This window comes from Somniosus microcephalus, chromosome 12 (genome assembly GCF_052327205.1).
Source record: "Somniosus microcephalus isolate GS21.2 chromosome 12, FLI_Smic_1.0, whole genome shotgun sequence".
In the NCBI taxonomy this organism is placed as follows: Eukaryota; Metazoa; Chordata; class Chondrichthyes; order Squaliformes; family Somniosidae; genus Somniosus; species Somniosus microcephalus.
In genome coordinates this window covers 192712554-192729137 of record NC_140998.1, presented here as the reverse complement: position 1 = coordinate 192729137, position 16584 = coordinate 192712554, and the positions used below count along the sequence as shown (strand labels likewise).

At 51.0% G+C, this 16584-nt stretch overlaps 1 pseudogene; it reads left to right on the top strand.

Moving 5' to 3' along the window:
• The first annotated feature begins 1537 nt into the window (after positions 1-1537).
• Positions 1538-10673, top strand: LOC147109818 (putative G protein-coupled receptor 139; annotated as a pseudogene).
• The last annotated feature ends 5911 nt before the right edge of the window (positions 10674-16584 follow it).

Sequence of the window (16584 nt, the reverse complement as noted above, 5' to 3'; positions counted from 1 at the left end):
AGCAGCAGGTGGATGAAGATGTCCCTGCCCTAGTGGCCCTGGAGCAGCAGCAGGCGGATGAAGATGCCCCTGCCCGAGTGGCCCTGGAGCAGCAGCAGGCAGATGAAGATGTCCCTGCCCGAGTGGCCCTGCAGCAGCAGCAGGCGGATGAAGATGTCCCTGCCCGAGTGGCCCTGCAGCAGCAGCAGATGGATAAAGATGCCCTTGCCCGAGTGGCCCTGGAGCAGCAGCAGGCGGATGAAGATGTCCTTGCCCGAGTGGCCCTGGAGCAGCAGCAGGCAGATGAAGATGTCCTTGCCCGAGTGGCCCTGGAGCAGCAGCAGGCGGACGAAGATGTCCCTGCCCGAGTGGCCCTGGAGCAGCAGCAGACGGATGAAGATGTCCGCGCCCGAGTGGCCCTGGAGCAGCAGCCGGTTGTGGAAGATGTCCCTGCCCTAGTGGCCCTGGAGCAGCAGCAGGCGGTGGAAGATGTCCCTGCCCTAGTGGCCCTGGAGCAGCAGCAGGCGGATGAAGATGTCCCTGCCCGAGTGGCCCTGGAGCAGCAGCAGACGGATGAAGATGTCCGCGCCCGAGTGGCCCTGTAGCAGCAGCAGACGGATGAAGATGTCCGCGCCCGAGTGGCCCTGGAGCAGCAGCCGGTTGTGGAAGATGTCCCTGCCCTAGTGGCCCTGGAGCAGCAGCAGGCGGATGAAGATGTCCCTGCCCGAGTGGCCCTGGAGCAGCAGCAGGCGGATGAAGATGTCCCTGCCCGAGTGGCCCTGGAGCAGCAGCAGACGGATGAAGATGTCCGCGCCCGAGTGGCCCTGTAGCAGCAGCAGACGGATGAAGATGTCCGCGCCCGAGTGGCCCTGGAGCAGCAGCAGGTGGTGTCCGCCGATACCCTTGAGGTCTTCCATGGCCGGTGGGCACCACAGGAACTGGAGTGTGTGGTCGAAACAGGAGACAATATTATTATTTAGATTGTTCAGTTTCCTTTTTGTCATTTTTCATGGTTTGGGTTTCTGCAATCTGAAAAAGGGGTGGATGATTTTGAAGATTTATTTTATTCGGTGGGTGACAGTGGGACAACCCAATCTATCCTTAAAGTGCAACTGAAAGAGTTGGAATCAAAGCAACCTCTTCTGCGGCTTTGTCCGCGCACTGGTGGCCTGGAGAGGGAGCGAGTGATGTCTGCCGGCACGCTTGAGGCCTTCCGCAACCGCCGCCTTTAGAGACGGGAAATCAGGTTATTATTTCATTTGCTAAGTTTCATTTCATTTTTATGATTTGGATTTAATTAGTTGTGCCCCTCCAAAAAGGGAGCATTTGTGCTTGTTTTTCTGTTTGATGGCACTGGGACAACCCAACGTCTCCTTATGGTCTCAATGAACAGATTAGATTGAAAGCAACTCGCTCAGTTTGTTTGTGTAAAGGAGTGGAACTAACTTCAGTAATGATGTGACCTAATTGTGTCACTGGAGGCTTCCATGATCTATATATTGACTCTGCTGTAAACCAGGTGTTGAGGCTGTTGAGACACAATCGCTTCTGACAGAAAATGCATGAGCCAGTAACGGGTCCGGTGTATGCTATTTATTACCCAATTCTTGCCGCTCTTGGTGTCCCAGGTAAGTCGTCACCTTACCAGTTGTGCACAGCTGTGTTAAGCTGTATCATTGCTCTTGCTGTGTGTCTGGTATTTCATCTGTCTGGGTGGATCTGTTTGTTAAATAGTCACCTATTCTGTGATAACCGCTCAATGGCTAAGCTATCCTAATTTTACATTATTTATTCAATATATTTTATTGAAATTATAATTATTCTGCTCCAACATAGAGAGAATTTTTCAAACAGTCTTCTTCAAATGACTTGTGATGTCATATCCAGAATGAGCTGTGGCGACACATTTCACGGTGTGTTCATGGGTTGCTGTGTTTCACCTTAAATGTCTGTTCAGTGTCAGCCAGTGGTTCAGTGGGTAGCACCCTTGCCTCTGAGTCAGAAGGTTGTGGGTTCAAGCCTCACTCCAGTGGGCCTGAGTACATCAATATAAGGCAGGCACTCCAGTGCAGTACTGAGGGAGTGCTGCACTGTCAGTAGGTGCTGTCTTTCAGATGAGATGTTAAACCGAGGCCCCGTCTGTCCTCTCAGGTGGATGTAAATGATCCTGTGGCACTATTTTGAAAGGAGTTATCCCTGGTATCCTGGCCAATATTTATCGCTCAATTAACAGCACAAAAACAGATTGTCTGGTCATTATCACATTGCTGTTTATGGGAGCTTGCTGTGCACAAATTGACTCCGGAGACTTGAGCACAAAATTCTGGGCTGACATTCATGAGACTATTTCAAAGAAGAGCAGGGGAGTTCTCCCCAGTGTCCTGGGCCAATATTTATCCCTCAATCAACATCACAAAAAGAGATGATCTGGTCATTACCACGTTGCTGTTTGTGGGAGCTTGCTGTGCGCAAATTGGCTGCTGTGTTTCCTACATTGCGACTACACCTCAAAAAGTACTTTATTGGTTGTAAATCGCTTTGAGACGTCCTGAGGTCGTGAAAGGCGCTGTAGAAATGCAAGTCTTTTGTTATTGTAAACTATTAAAATAATTAGAAAAAATAGCAAAAAATGTATTGTATTTACTGTACAAGTAAAATGTACTTGAGCTTCAGATTTATACGTCAAGATAATCTAGTAAAATACATTCATCAGACTACAGCTGCCACATCTATCTTTCTCCTCCTCTCTTTTCCTCTCTCGCTTTCGATTTCTCATCTCCCTTTCTTTCTCTGTCCCTCCTTATTTCTTTCTATCTTTCCCTCTCTCTACTACTCCTCCTTGCAAAGGATGCCATCATGTTTTAATTGGATTGCAATGTGAAGTGAAATGCTCAAAACCTGTTTGTAATACAACAATATTTCAGCCCAAACGCGAGTTAACTATTGAGTTACGACGGATTAGCGCCAAGTCAGCCCGGCAGTGACGTTGTTCAACCAACACCAGGGACAAAGCAGGCCAGTTGCTCGTTATTTCAGAGACATAATTGGCTGCCGAACCAGTAACAATCATTACAGTCCAAACAGTACTTTACTGGGTGAGGTCTTGGATCCACACTGGGTGACGTGTGTAATTACAATCGCTAATTATTATTTTGCAATCTGCATGGTATTGTCGATGGTGCCAAGATATAATTCAAAGATTTAGTCAAAGATAATCCGCAATTCTTTTCACCTTCCCCCCTCTGCTCTGTTATCAGATCCCACAGGCGCTGTCAGTCTTCAGATACCTGTCCTGTTATTCATGCGCCCCCAATGATAGGCACATTAAACAGTCTGTTGACCATAGAGGTCATTTTATTGAGCAGCCAAGTCATGTATTCAACAGACTCTGACACTCAGGGGCTTTCCACTGGTGCTGGTCCGATTAAGAACATTGATTGGTGTTACTACCTCCAGTGGTATCTTTGAGTCTGCCTGTGGTACCAGTATCACATCCTCTGAGATCTATGGATGGGTCAGATGAGGAAGAATCCTAAATATTCCATTGCTGTGCACAGTTTTGGTCTCCTTATCTAAGGAAAGATCTGCTTGGCTTCAAGGCAGTGGATGGAAAGTTCACTAGATTGATTCTTGGGATAAGAGGGTTGCCCTATGAGGAGAGATTGAGCCTCTACACTCTGGAGTTTAGAAGAATGAGAGGTGATCTCATTGAAACATGTAAGGTTCTGAGGGAGCTAGACAAGGTAGATGCTGAGAGGCTGTTTCCCCTGGCTGGAGAGTCTAGAACTAGGGAGAATAGTCTCAGGATAAGGGGTCGGCCATTTAAGACTGAGATGAGGAGGAATTTCTTCACTCAGAGGGTGGTGAACCTTTGGAATTCTCTGCCCCAGAGGGCTGTGAATGCTCAGTCGTTGAGTATATTCAAGGCTAAGAGCGACAGATTTTTTGACTCTGGGAGAACCAAGGGATATGGGGATGGTGCGGGAAAGTGGTGTTGAGGTCGAAGATCAGCCATGATCTTATTGAATGGCGAAGCGGGCTGGAGGGGCCATGTGACTCCTGCTCCTAATTTTTATGTTTCTTATCTTAACTCAGTATGACATAAGACATGATGCTTGCCCACTGACCCATCAATCATGCTCAGGAACATTGAGCTTATTTACAATATAACCTGTTGGCAGGACATATTGCAGCATGCACATTTTATCCATTAATTGTAAAGGGCAGCTCAGCGCATGTGTTTTTTACATCAGTTTTTCATCACCCTTAACTAATAAATAGTTGGGAAATGAGAACCAGCGATGGGTTTGCTGCTTGGTATAATCAGTGAGCTGATAAATGCCCTTAGATCTGGAGACCACGGGTGGCCAGTCAGTGGCCCTCTCCTCATCCCTAATCCTTCCTGCCTGATCTACAGCCACAATCTGAATTCTCTCGCTTCAGTCCATTCGCCACTGTCCAAAGTCCGCTTCACCTGCCTTCCCGACGGTTCCCGGCGTCTGTCCTTCATTAAGGGTCTTGTTTTTATTCGGGTTTTCCAGCTTTATCGTTCATTAATTGTCTTGTTCATCTCAAACTCGCTTTCTATCGAATTGTATTTCATTCAATTAACTTATTTCAGGTGCATTTTTGTTGACTTTGTTCTTTATATGAAAGTATTTTATATTCAAATAAATTCCATGGCACTCAATTTGGCAAATCATAACTCATTTTAAAATTTATTATAAAGCTTATTGCGAGTCCAATTGTATTACCAGGTTTCATTTCCGACTCCGTCCTGCTTCTTCTTATGACTTCCAAATATCATGTTAGATTAACGTACCCCATCTACATTCTCAAAAGGAACAGTGTGGCGTACCGATCACAGAAAGGACACAATCCACTTTCCGGTCCGTAGACTATAAATCAGGCGTCATGCCTTTAAGAAGGATCACACCTTTAAGAAACTCGATCTGCAACATAGTTAAGCCCAGAGCGGGGGAGGAGCAGTCGAAGCTGTGGACTGATGAAAGGCAGTCGTACTTTGTGTAGTCTCTGACTCCATTTTGTGTTCAGCATGCAGCCTCAACAATTAAACCTTTTCTGTTGAACCTCTCCAAGTTCAGTATTTTTTGCTAGGAGTACGTAGACTCCTACATTGGTGACCCCGATGCTCAGGATGACTCCTAAGCGTAACCATGGCTGACACAAATGCAGTTTCTGTGAAGCTGCCGGAGTTCTGGGAGAACCTGGCCACCGCCTGGTTCCTTCAAGCCAAATCGCAATTCCGACTCCGCGGCATCACCGCCGACGCAATGATGTACGACTACCTCCTCGCCTCCCTGGGCAGCTCCACAATCACGAAAGTCTGGACAACACTACAAAACACTCCGGAGGAAGGCAAGTACGCACATCTCAAGGCCGCGCTCATTAAAAAATTCACAGCATCCCAATTCTTGCGCAACTGCCACCTCCTCGACCTCCCGGGCCTCGGTGACTCCACGCCATCAGACTTGCTCTCACACATGCTTGCTCTGACCGACGAGAAACCGCCCGGCTCCCTCTTCCGCACCCTCTTTATCCGCCAACTACCTCCCAGTATCCGCCCGGCGATCGTGGCGTCCAGCCTCACGGACCTCGAGGCCCTGGCCGATGAAACCGATAAGCTCCTGTCCGCCAGCTCCAACCACGCCGTCACCCCCGACCTGGCCTCCGCAGGGTCGGCGCGCGCTCCACCCTCTATCGCGCGGCCACATAGCTCGGCCACGAGGCCCCCCAGGCCCCCACGTCCCCCAAGCCCTCCGACCCAGGGCTACTGCTACTTCCATACCCGGTTCGGCGCACAGGCACGCTGCTGCAGCCATCCCTGCACGTTTCCAACCACCCCCACACCGGCCTACACGATGGCGTGGGGCAAGCAGGCGCGCTGCTGTACGTTACGGACAGCGCCTCCGGACGCCGTTTCCTATGTGACACGGGCGCGCAGCGCAGCATCATCCCCGCGTCCACCCTCGAGATCCAGCGAGGCGGCCGCGGCCCTGCGCTGGCTGCCGCCAATGGCACCGACATCCGGACGTACGGCACCCGCACCGTCACCATCGACCTAGCAGGCCGCCGCTACCACTGGGAGTTTATCACCGCCAAGGTGCTCTCCCGACTCCTCGGTGCGGATTTCCTGTGCGCCCACGGCCTGTTGGTCGACATGCCTCGGCGCCGCCTCGTGGACATGAACACCATGTCACCTATCCCGGGCGCCATGGCCCCCCCAACCCGCTGAAATGGCGTGGCAGTGCCGCGCCCGCTCAACGGACAACTACTCAGCACTCCTGGCTGAGTTCCCAGCCCTCACCAACCCGACCTTCTCCGCAAAGGTTGCTAAGCACGGGGTAGAACACTTCATCCCCACCACAGGCCCACCGGTGTATGCCCACGCCCGCAGGCTGGACCCGGCCAAGCTGGAGATCGCGCGGGCCGAGTTCACCACAATGGAACAGCTCGGCATCATCCGCCGCTCCAACAGCCCCTGGGCCTCCCCACTCCACATCGTCACCAAACCCGACGGGGGATGGCGCCCCTGCGGGGACTACCGGCGCCTAAACGACGCCACCACGCCGGATCGGTACCCCATACCGCACATTCAAGACTTCTCGGCTAGACTGGCCGGCCGCTCAGTCTTCTCCAAAGTCGACCTGGTGCGCGGTTACCATCAGGTGCCAGTCCACCCCACGGACGCTCCCAAGACGGCCATAATCACCCCTTTGGGCTATTCGAGTTCCTCCGAATGCCCTTCGGCCTCAAAAATGCGGCCCAGGCCTTCCAGCGGCTCATGGACTCAGTCCTCCGGGACCTGAAGTTCCTCTTTGTCTACCTGGATGACATCCTGGTAGTTAGTTCCTCCAAGCAGGAACACATCGAGCACCTCCGCACCCTGTTCCAGCAGTTCAGTGAGCACGGGCTCATCATTAGCCCAGCCAAGTGCCAATTCGGCCTCAGCAGGATCGAATTCCTCATCCACCACATCACGCAGGACGGAGCCATTCCCCTGCCCGCCAAGGTGCAAGCCGTCCAGCAGTTCCCCCGGCCTACCACCATCAAAGGCCTCCAGGAGTTCATGGGGATGATCAACTTTTACAACCACTTCATTCCCGGAGCGGCCTCCCTCATGCGGCCCCTATACGAAGCCCTCCGGGGTAAGAAAGACAGAATGGCGATCGAGTGGTCGGCGGACATGTTGACCGCTTTCGACTCGACCAAAAAGGCGCTCGCCGATGCCACCATGCTCGCTCACACACAGCCCAACGCCAGGGTGGCCCTCACCATGGACACCTCCGACCACGCGGTCGGCGCCGTGTACGAACAGTGGGTCGACGGGGCCTGGCAACCGCTGGCCTTTTTCAGCCGCCAACTGCGCTCCCCGGAGGCCAAATACAGCGCCTTTGACCGCGAGCTCCTCGCACTGTACCTGGCAGTCCGCCATTTTAGATTTCTTCTGGAGGGCCGCCCCTTCACCGCGTTTGTCGACCACAAACCCCTGACATTCGCGATGGCGAAATCTGCGGACCCGTGGTCAGCCAGGCAACAACGCCAGCTCGCCGCGGTGTCCGAATTCACCACGGACATCCGGCACGTCTCCGGTCGAGACAACGTGGTGGCCGACTGCCTATCCCGCCCCGCCGTCCACGGCGCCCACCTGGCAGTGGACTATGCTCAACTGGCAGCGGAGCAACGCACCGACCCCGATCTGCTCTCCGTGCCCACAACCCTCCCAGGGCTGCGACTGACCGACGTCGCCTGCGGCCCGTCCACCGTCACAGTCAAATGTGACACCTCCTTGGCACAACCCTGCCCCGTAGTCCCGGTGTCCTGGCGAAAACGGGTGTTTGACATCGTCCACGGCCTCTCACACCCCGGCACCCGCGCGTCCATTAGACTGGTGGCCAACCGATTTGTCTGGTGCGGCCTGCGCAAAGATGTGCGCGTCTGATCCAGATCTTGCATAGCTTGCCAGCGTGCCAAAATCCACCAGCATGTCAAAGCCCCACTCGAGGAGTTCACCGTGCCAGAAAGAAGGTTCGACCATGTCCACAGCGACCTCGGCGGCCCCCTGCCGCCATCACAAGGTCACACGCACCTGCTGACAATCGTGGACCGTACCACCCGCTGGCCCGAGGCCATTCCACTGACGTCCACCACCACCGCCGACATCGCGAGGGCGTTCATCGGTACCTGGGTCGCTCGGTTTGGTGTCCCCTCCGACATGACGTCGGATAGAGGCCCGCAGTTCACCTCTGATCTGTGGGCCGCCATCGCCCGAAACCTCGGGGTGGCCATTCACCACACCACGGCTTACCACCCCCAAGCCAACGGACTGTGCGAGCGATTCCACAGGTCCATGAAGGCGTCCCTCCGCGCCAGCCTCGAGGATGAGGCTTGGATCGACCGCCTCCCGTGAGTGCTACTCGGCCTACGCTCCACGGTCGAGGAAGACCTGCAAGCCTCGGCGGCGGAACTCGTGTACGGCCAGCCGCTGCGCGTACCCGGAGAGTTCCTGCCCACCGCCACGAACCCCTGGTCGGCTGACCAGCAACGCCGCGCTTTCGCCAACTGAGCACAACAGTTCGCTCCAGTACCCACCGGCCAGCACGGCGAACCAGCAACCCGCGTACCACCTAGCCTGCACATGGCCAAATTTGTTTTCGTGCGCCATGACGCCCACCGAGGACCTCTACGGCCCCCATACGACGGACCCTACAAGTTACTCCAGACGGGGAACAAGTTCTTCCTCCTCGAAGTGGGCGGCAAAACTGACAAGGTGTCGGTCGACCAGCTCAATCTGGCGCACCTAGAGCCCGACGAACCCGTTCAAGTGGGCCAACCCCCACCGCGGGGCAGACCGCCTAAGAGCCCGACGCATCCGACCGCCCCGCTCCCGACTCCAACCGCCAAGAGCCATTCCGGCCTTGCCATCAAGCCACCACGCCGCTTCGTACACTCCCTACTAATGGATTCTGGGGGTAGCTGTTTGGCGTACTGATCACAGAAAGGACACAATCTGCTTTCCGGTCCGTAGACTATAAATCAAGCATCATGCCTTTAAGAAGGATCACACCTTTAAGAAACTCGATCTGCAACATAGTTAAGCCCAGAGCGGGGGAGGAGCAGTCGAAGCTGTGGACTGATGAAAGGCAGTCGTACTTTGTGTGGTCTCTGGCTCCATTTTGTGTTCAGCATGCAGCCTCAACAATTAAACCTTTTCTGTTGAACCTCTCCGAGTTCAGTATTTTTTGCTAGGAGTACGTAGACTCCTACAACAGAAAGAATACAGCGCCTTTGAGGACCTCAGGGTGTCCGAAAGCATTTTGCAGACACTTTTGAAGTGTCATCACTGTTGGAATGTGTGGAACGACTGCAGCCAATTTGTGAACAGCAAGGGCCCACAAACAGCAATGAGACAGTGACCAGATAATTGTGTTTAGTGAGGTTGATTTCGGGAGAAATATTGGCCAGGGCACCGGAGTGCAGCATTCCCTCAGTAATGCATTGAAGTGTCGTCCGAGATTATGTGATCAGATCTTTGGAGTGGGGCATGAAACCAGCAACTTCTGACTCAGAGGCGACTGTGCTGCCCACTGAGCCTCGGCTGACACTGTTTTAAGTTGCAACCTACATTTACTAGGAAGTGCGAGCTATTTGGTTCCATGCAGAACGCAGTAACAAAGTTCTGAAGTGAACACATACTGGTAGCAAACTGATACTTACTCTTAAATCTGCCAATAATTAATCATCTTGCTTGTTTCCCCTCCCCTACAGTTAACACGGTGGCGATTGCGATCCTGTCCCGGGGAAAGTGCGGTCTCTCCAAATGTATCACTCACTACCTGGTGGCCATGGCAGCATCGGATCTGCTGGTTGTCATCATTGGCGTTATACTCAATCGGATCATCGATATTTACTTTCCCGGAAATTATCTGTGGCTTACTCCAGTATGTCAGGCCAAAATGGCCATCACTCATGCAACCATCGACTGTTCTGTCTGGTTAACAGTCGCTTTCACCTTTGACCGCTTTATAGCCATTTGTTGCCAGAAGCTGAAAACCAAATATTGCACCAAGAAAACGGCAGCGGCGATTGTAGGTACGGTGCTAGCTCTGAGCTGTTTAAAAAACATCCCCTACTACTTTGTATTTGAGCCTCTGTATATAATTAACAAATTACCCTGGTACTGCCGGCTAAGATCAAGCTTTTATACTACACCGCTTTGGCAAGCATATTCTTATTTCCACCGCATAGCGACTCCATTTCTCCCATTTTTCATTATTTTGCTACTCAATGCTCTGACCGTGAGATATATATTAGTGGCCAGCAGAGTCCGCAGGGCATTGCGGGGCAACCCCAGCTCTGAAAATAACCCTGACTCTGAGATGGAGAACCGGAGAAAATCCATCGTTTTACTCTTCAGTATATCCGGCAATTTTATACTGTTATGGCTGACGTACATGGTCCATTGCTTATATTATTGAATTAATAAGACCTATTTATACACAGGTTTCAATGACCTGGTTTATATCTTTCAAGAAACCGGATATATGCTCCTGCTTTTGAGCTGCTGCACAAACACATTTATCTATACAGTGACACAGAGTAAATTCAGAGAGGAGTTCAAGAATATGGTGAAATACCCAGTGTATCAGCTTGGTAAGTTTTTAAATATGTAGAATGACTATGGACTATGGGATAAACGGGTCTTTTTCAGGATGGCAGGTTGTGACTAGGGGGTACCACAAGGATCGGTGCTTGGGTCCCAGCTATTCACAATCTATATCAATGATTTGGATGAGGGGACTAAATGTAACATTTCCAAATTTGCTGATGATACAAAGCTTATGTTCTTGCTAGTATTAGAATTTAAATTAGAACATGAGAACATCAGAAATAGGGACAGGAGTCGTCCGTACGGCCCCTCGAGCCTGCTCCACCGTTCAATAAGATCATGGCTGATCTTTTATCTCAACTCCACTTTCCCGCCCTATCTCCACATCCCTTGATTCCCTTAGTGCCCAAAAATCTACCGATCTCCGCCTTGAATATACTCAAAGACTGAGCCTCCTCAGCCCTCTGGGGTAGAGAATTCCAAAGATTCATTATCCTCTGAGTGAAGAAATTCCTCCTCATCTCAGTCCTCAATGGCCGACCCCTTATCCTGAGACTATGACCCCTGGTTTGAGGTTCTCCAGCCAGGGAACACAGCCTCTAAGCATCTACGCTGTCAAGCGCTCTGAGAATTTTACACGTTTCAGTGAGATCACCTCTCATTCTTCGAAGCCCCAGTGAATATTGGTTCATGTTCCTCAATCTCCCCTCTTGGGACAGCTCTCTTATCCCAGGAGTCAATATAGTGAACCTTCGCTGCAGCTGCTCTAAGGCAAGTATATCCTTCCTTGGGTAAGGAGACCAAAACACAGCACTCCAGGTGTGGTCTCAACAAAGCCTTATGTAATTGCAGCAAGATTTCCTTACTCTTATACTCCAACCCCCTTGCAATAAAGGCTAACATACATTTGCTTTCCTAATTGCTTGCTGTACCTGCATGTTAACTTTCTATGATTTGTGTACAAGGACCCCCAAATCCGTCAGAATACCAACGTTTACTGATCACTTACCTTTTAAAAAATATTCTTCTGTTCTATTTTTCCTACCAAAGTGAATAACTTCACATTTCCCCACACGATACTCCATCTGCCACCTTCTTGCTGACTCACTTAACCTGTCTCTACTCCTCTGTAGCTTGTTTGTGTCCTCCTCACAACTTAGTTTCCCACCTAGCTTTGTATTGTCAAAATCCTGGTCCCTTCATCTAAGTCATTGATATAGATTGTAAACTGCTGAGGCCCAAGCCCTGATCCTTGTGGTACTCCGCTAATAACACCCTGCCAACCCAAAAATGACCTGTTTATCCCTACTCTCTGTTTTCTGTCCGTTAACCAATCTTCAATCCATACTAATATATTACCCCTAATCCCATGAGCCCTAATATTGTGAAACAACCTCTTTTGTGGCACCGTGTTGAATGTCTTTTGTCAATCCAAATATACTACATCCACTGGTTCCCCCTTATCTACTCTGCCAGTTACACCCTTTAAAAACCCCAGTAGATTTGCCAAACACGATTTTCCTTTCATGAAACTGTGTTGACTCTGCCTAATCATATTATTTTCTAAGTGCCCTGTTACTACATCCCTACTGATAGATTCCAGCAATTTCCCTGCTACTGATGTCAGATGAACTGGCCTATACGTTCCCTGTTTTCTCTTTCCGTTCTTTCTTGAATAGCAGGGTTACATTTACTACCTTCCAATCCACGGGGATAGTTCTCGAATCTAGGGAATCCTAGAAGATCCAAACCAATGCATCCACAATCTTTTAAAACCCTAGGATGTAGGCCATCAGGTCCAAGAGATTTCTTGACCTTCAGTCCCATTAAAGTCTCCAGAACTTTTTCTTTACTAATATTAATTACTCTTTACCGGCACAGACTCAATGGGCCAATGGACGGGCATTTCTGCTTTAACCTCCTATCGTAAGAAAGTGACCTAACTTGATTATATCAGACAAGTGGGAGCAGTCTGGGCACACATTGACACCACCTCTGCTTGAACTGATGAATCAGGAGCCAAAAGATGAATATCATTAACTCTGCTCCCCACTGCTCACTGCAGACGATCAGTGTGGTTTACATAGAGTCAGAGGGGGAAAAATTCAGTTGGTAGCGCTACCCATTAGCACCTTAAAAGGGCGCTAATGGGGTGCAAAGCAACTAGCGCCCGGGCGCGGCGATGTTTGCGGCGCTTGCAAAATTAACTAGACATTTTGCGGCGGCGCTAAACACTGCCGCCACGATCTCCTGCGCTGGCAGATCGTGACATCAGTCGAGTGCGCAATGCCCCAGTAGCGCCCCGGACCGGATATTGAGTGGCGCCCCCTGCCTTACGCCTGCTGCTAGCAATGACAGGTTGAGGGGAGTGTTTTGCTGTTAGAAAGGGACTGGGGGAGCGCTATTTAAAGGTGACCGATTCCTACCTTTTTTTGTCGGTGACATTTTTGCACCACGCATTCTGAGAGAGAGAGAGAGACTTCTGGGGAGATTCAACGCTGTGTGAAGGAGTTTTGGGTACTGAGCAGCACTTTGCAGGTTTATTTTGATTTGCCCTTCCTTGCTTCGCCAGCACTCTGAGGTAACGCCTCGCTCCTCGGCCTTTGCGCCTTAAGACAGGTGCGAAGTGCCTGATTTAGCGCTCCAATCACCTCCGGGGGCGATGAAAGCCAAGTTTGCTGTCGGAGGCGATGATTAGCACCAGGCGCTAAACTTTGCTCACGGCCAATAATGGCGCCCCAAACGGGGCGATACTGAATTTTTCCCCCATAGAGTCATAATGGCACAGAAGGAGGCCATTCAGCCCATTGAGTCCATGCCAGCTCTCTGTAGCACAATCCAGTCAGTCCCATTCCTCGCTCTATCCCCGTAGGCCTGCAAGTTTATTTCCCTCAAGTGCCTATCCAGTCTCCCCTTGAAAACATTGAGTGTCTCCGCTTCCACCACTTCCGTCGGCAGCGAGTTCCAGGTCCTCACCACTCGCTACGTAAAAATGTTTTTCCTCACGTCACCCCTGTATCTCTTGCCCAAAACCTTAAATCTGTGTCCCCTAGTCCTTGTACCATCAACTAGTGGGAACAGCCTTTCCCAGTCAAGCCTATCCAAACCCATCATAATCTTGTACACCTCTATCAAATCACCCCTCAACATCCTTTGCTCTAATGAAAACAAATCCAGCTTCTCCAACCTGTCCTTGTAGCTAAGATCCCCCATCCCCAGAACCATTCTGGTAAATCTCCTCTGCACCTTCTCAAGGGCTTTCACATCCTTCCTAAAGTGTGGTGATAAGAACTGGATGCAATACTCCTTTCACTCCATGTTACTGCTTTCCACCAGAAAAGCTCCTCCCAGTACCTGCAATCTGGTGGGGACAGTGCACCTGTCAGTGCTCGCAACCCCAGGACCCTCGCACCACGAATGCTGCAATCAGGAACAGCAATGTCCCTCTGATAGTAGAGTGACAGGAGTGAGGTGAAATTCCTCTGCTGGGTGTCTCTAATGATCTATTGTAAGGGCCAGGAAATCTGTTCCTTTTGTTGTGAAATCCTCTATTGAAATGTGATTTTATCACAACATCCACAGCGATCGATTGGGCCTGAGCAGGTTGAGCAATTTATTTTCTTTCTCCATGGTATAGAAGGACTGCACCCCTTGGATTCAGCTATTTGCATGGCTTGTGATGTTTGCCTTGTACAGATATTGACTACACCAGTTTCTCTTTGTGTAATCAATGACTTTGCACTCCAGAAATAAACACACTCTCGCTGACAACAGAATTTCTTTGCATTACTCTAAAGATCAAGAGGCCAAATTTAGGAGCACCACGAGTGAGTGAGCAGGCTTCAGCCATCAACAGAAGGGCATTATGTTGTGCGGTGTGGCTCTGCCCTACATGTTTAATTACTGACCCACACAGAGCAGGAAAGGCCCAGGCTCCGTTCCCGGCCTGTACTGAATTAGCTGGTCCCACCCGCTGTTGTACTGAGACACAAACACAGCAGAGCGTGGCCCAGGTTCGATCCGCGGACGGAGCTGCTTCAGCTGATCTCACCCAGTATGGTACTGAGCTCCAAACAGAGCAGGAAGGACCCTGGTTCCAGCACTGCCATGTGTTGTTAGTTGATCAGACTGTGTGTTACTGAGCCCAGGGTGGAGCAGGAATGGGCCCAGGCTCCAGCACTGCCATGTGTTGTTAGTTGATCAGACTGCGTGTTACTGAGCCCAGGGTGGAGCAGGAATGGGCCCAGGCTCCAGCACTGCCATGTGTTGTTAATTGATCAGACTGCGTGTTACTGAGCCCAGGGTGGAGCAGGAATGGGCCCAGGCTCCAGCACTGCCATGTGTTGTTAGTTGATCAGACTGCATGTTACTGAGCCCAGGGTGGAGCAGGAATGGGCCCAGGCTCCAGCACTGCCATGTGCTGTTAGTTGATCAGACTGCGTGTTACTGAGCCCAGGGTGGAGCAGGAATGGGCCCAGGTTCCAGCACTGCCATGTGTTGTTAGTTGATCAGACTGCGTGTTACAGAGCCCAGGGTGGAGCAGGAATGGGCCCTGGCTCCAGCACTGCCATGTGTTGTTAATTGATCAGACTGTGTGTTACTGAGCCCAGGGTGGAGCAGGAATGGGCCCAGGCTCCAGCACTGCCATGTGTTGTTAGTTGATCAGATGCGTGTTACTGAGCCCAGGATGGAGCAGGAATGGGCCCAGGTTCCAGCACTGCCATGTGTTGTTAGTTGATCAGACTGCGTGTTACTGAGCCCAGGGTGGAGCAGGAATGGGCCCAGGTTCCAGCACTGCCATGTGTTGTTAGTTGATCAGACTGCGTGTTACTGAGCCCAGGGTGGAGCAGGAATGGGCCCAGGTTCCAGCACTGCCATGTGTTGTTAGTTGATCAGACTGCATGTTACTGAGCCCAGGATGGAGCAGGAATGGGCCCAGGCTCCAGCACTGCCATGTGTTGTTAGTTGATCAGAATGTGTGTTACTGAGCCCAGGGTGGAGCAGGAATGGGCCCAGGCTCCAGCACTGCTATGTGATGTTAGTTGATCAGACTGCGTGTTACTGAGCCCAGGGTGGAGCAGGAACGGGCCCAGGCTCCAGCACTGCCATGTGTTGTTAGTTGATCAGACTGTGTGTTACTGAGCCCAGGGTGGAGCAGGAATGGGCCCAGGCTCCAGCACTGCCATGTGTTGTCAGTTGATCAGTGTGATGAAATATTCCATTCATCACTGCCTGTGACTGTGGTTGGTTTCAGGTTTCCCCTCACCATTGTATTGCCTGTGACTGTGGTTGGTTTCAGGTTTCTCCTCACCATTGTATTGTATATTGGAATGTATGGAATGTGTTGTGTGTAGGGCTCCGCCCATACCTGGCCTCTATGTAAGCCAGCTCAGTCTGGCCTCATATCCAGTACTGCAGAGCTCCAGATGGAAGATACCTCTCTCCACTGCGTGTTATCTTCTAAGTTAATAAAAGCCTTGTTTTGTTTCGCTAACATCGAGTCTCGGGATTATTGAGGCACATCAATTTTATTAACTTATTTTTCAACACAATGGATCAACTCCTGAAACCAGAACGTTTGGATTTGGATCAGCATGCTCCGGATGCATCAGCATGCTTCGGACACTGGTTTATGTGTATGGAATTCTTCCTGGACAATTCCGCAGCCGTCAAAGACGCTACGGACGCTGCGAGTATGAAACTCGGAATTCTGCGGAATTGGGTAAGCCACCGGGTTTACCCCCTCATCCAAGACGCCGACACGTACCTGGCCGCCTGCGACATCTTAAAGGCGCATTACCAGCAGCCTACGAATGAGGTGTATGCTAGGCATCTGCTCGCCACTCGCGCACAGCGACCTGGGGAATCGGTGGAGGAGTTCCTAGGCACCCTGAAAATGTTTGGCAAAGACTGCAAGTGCCGAGATGTAAAAGCCGCAGTGTACACCGACGAGCTTGTTCGCGATGCCTTTATCA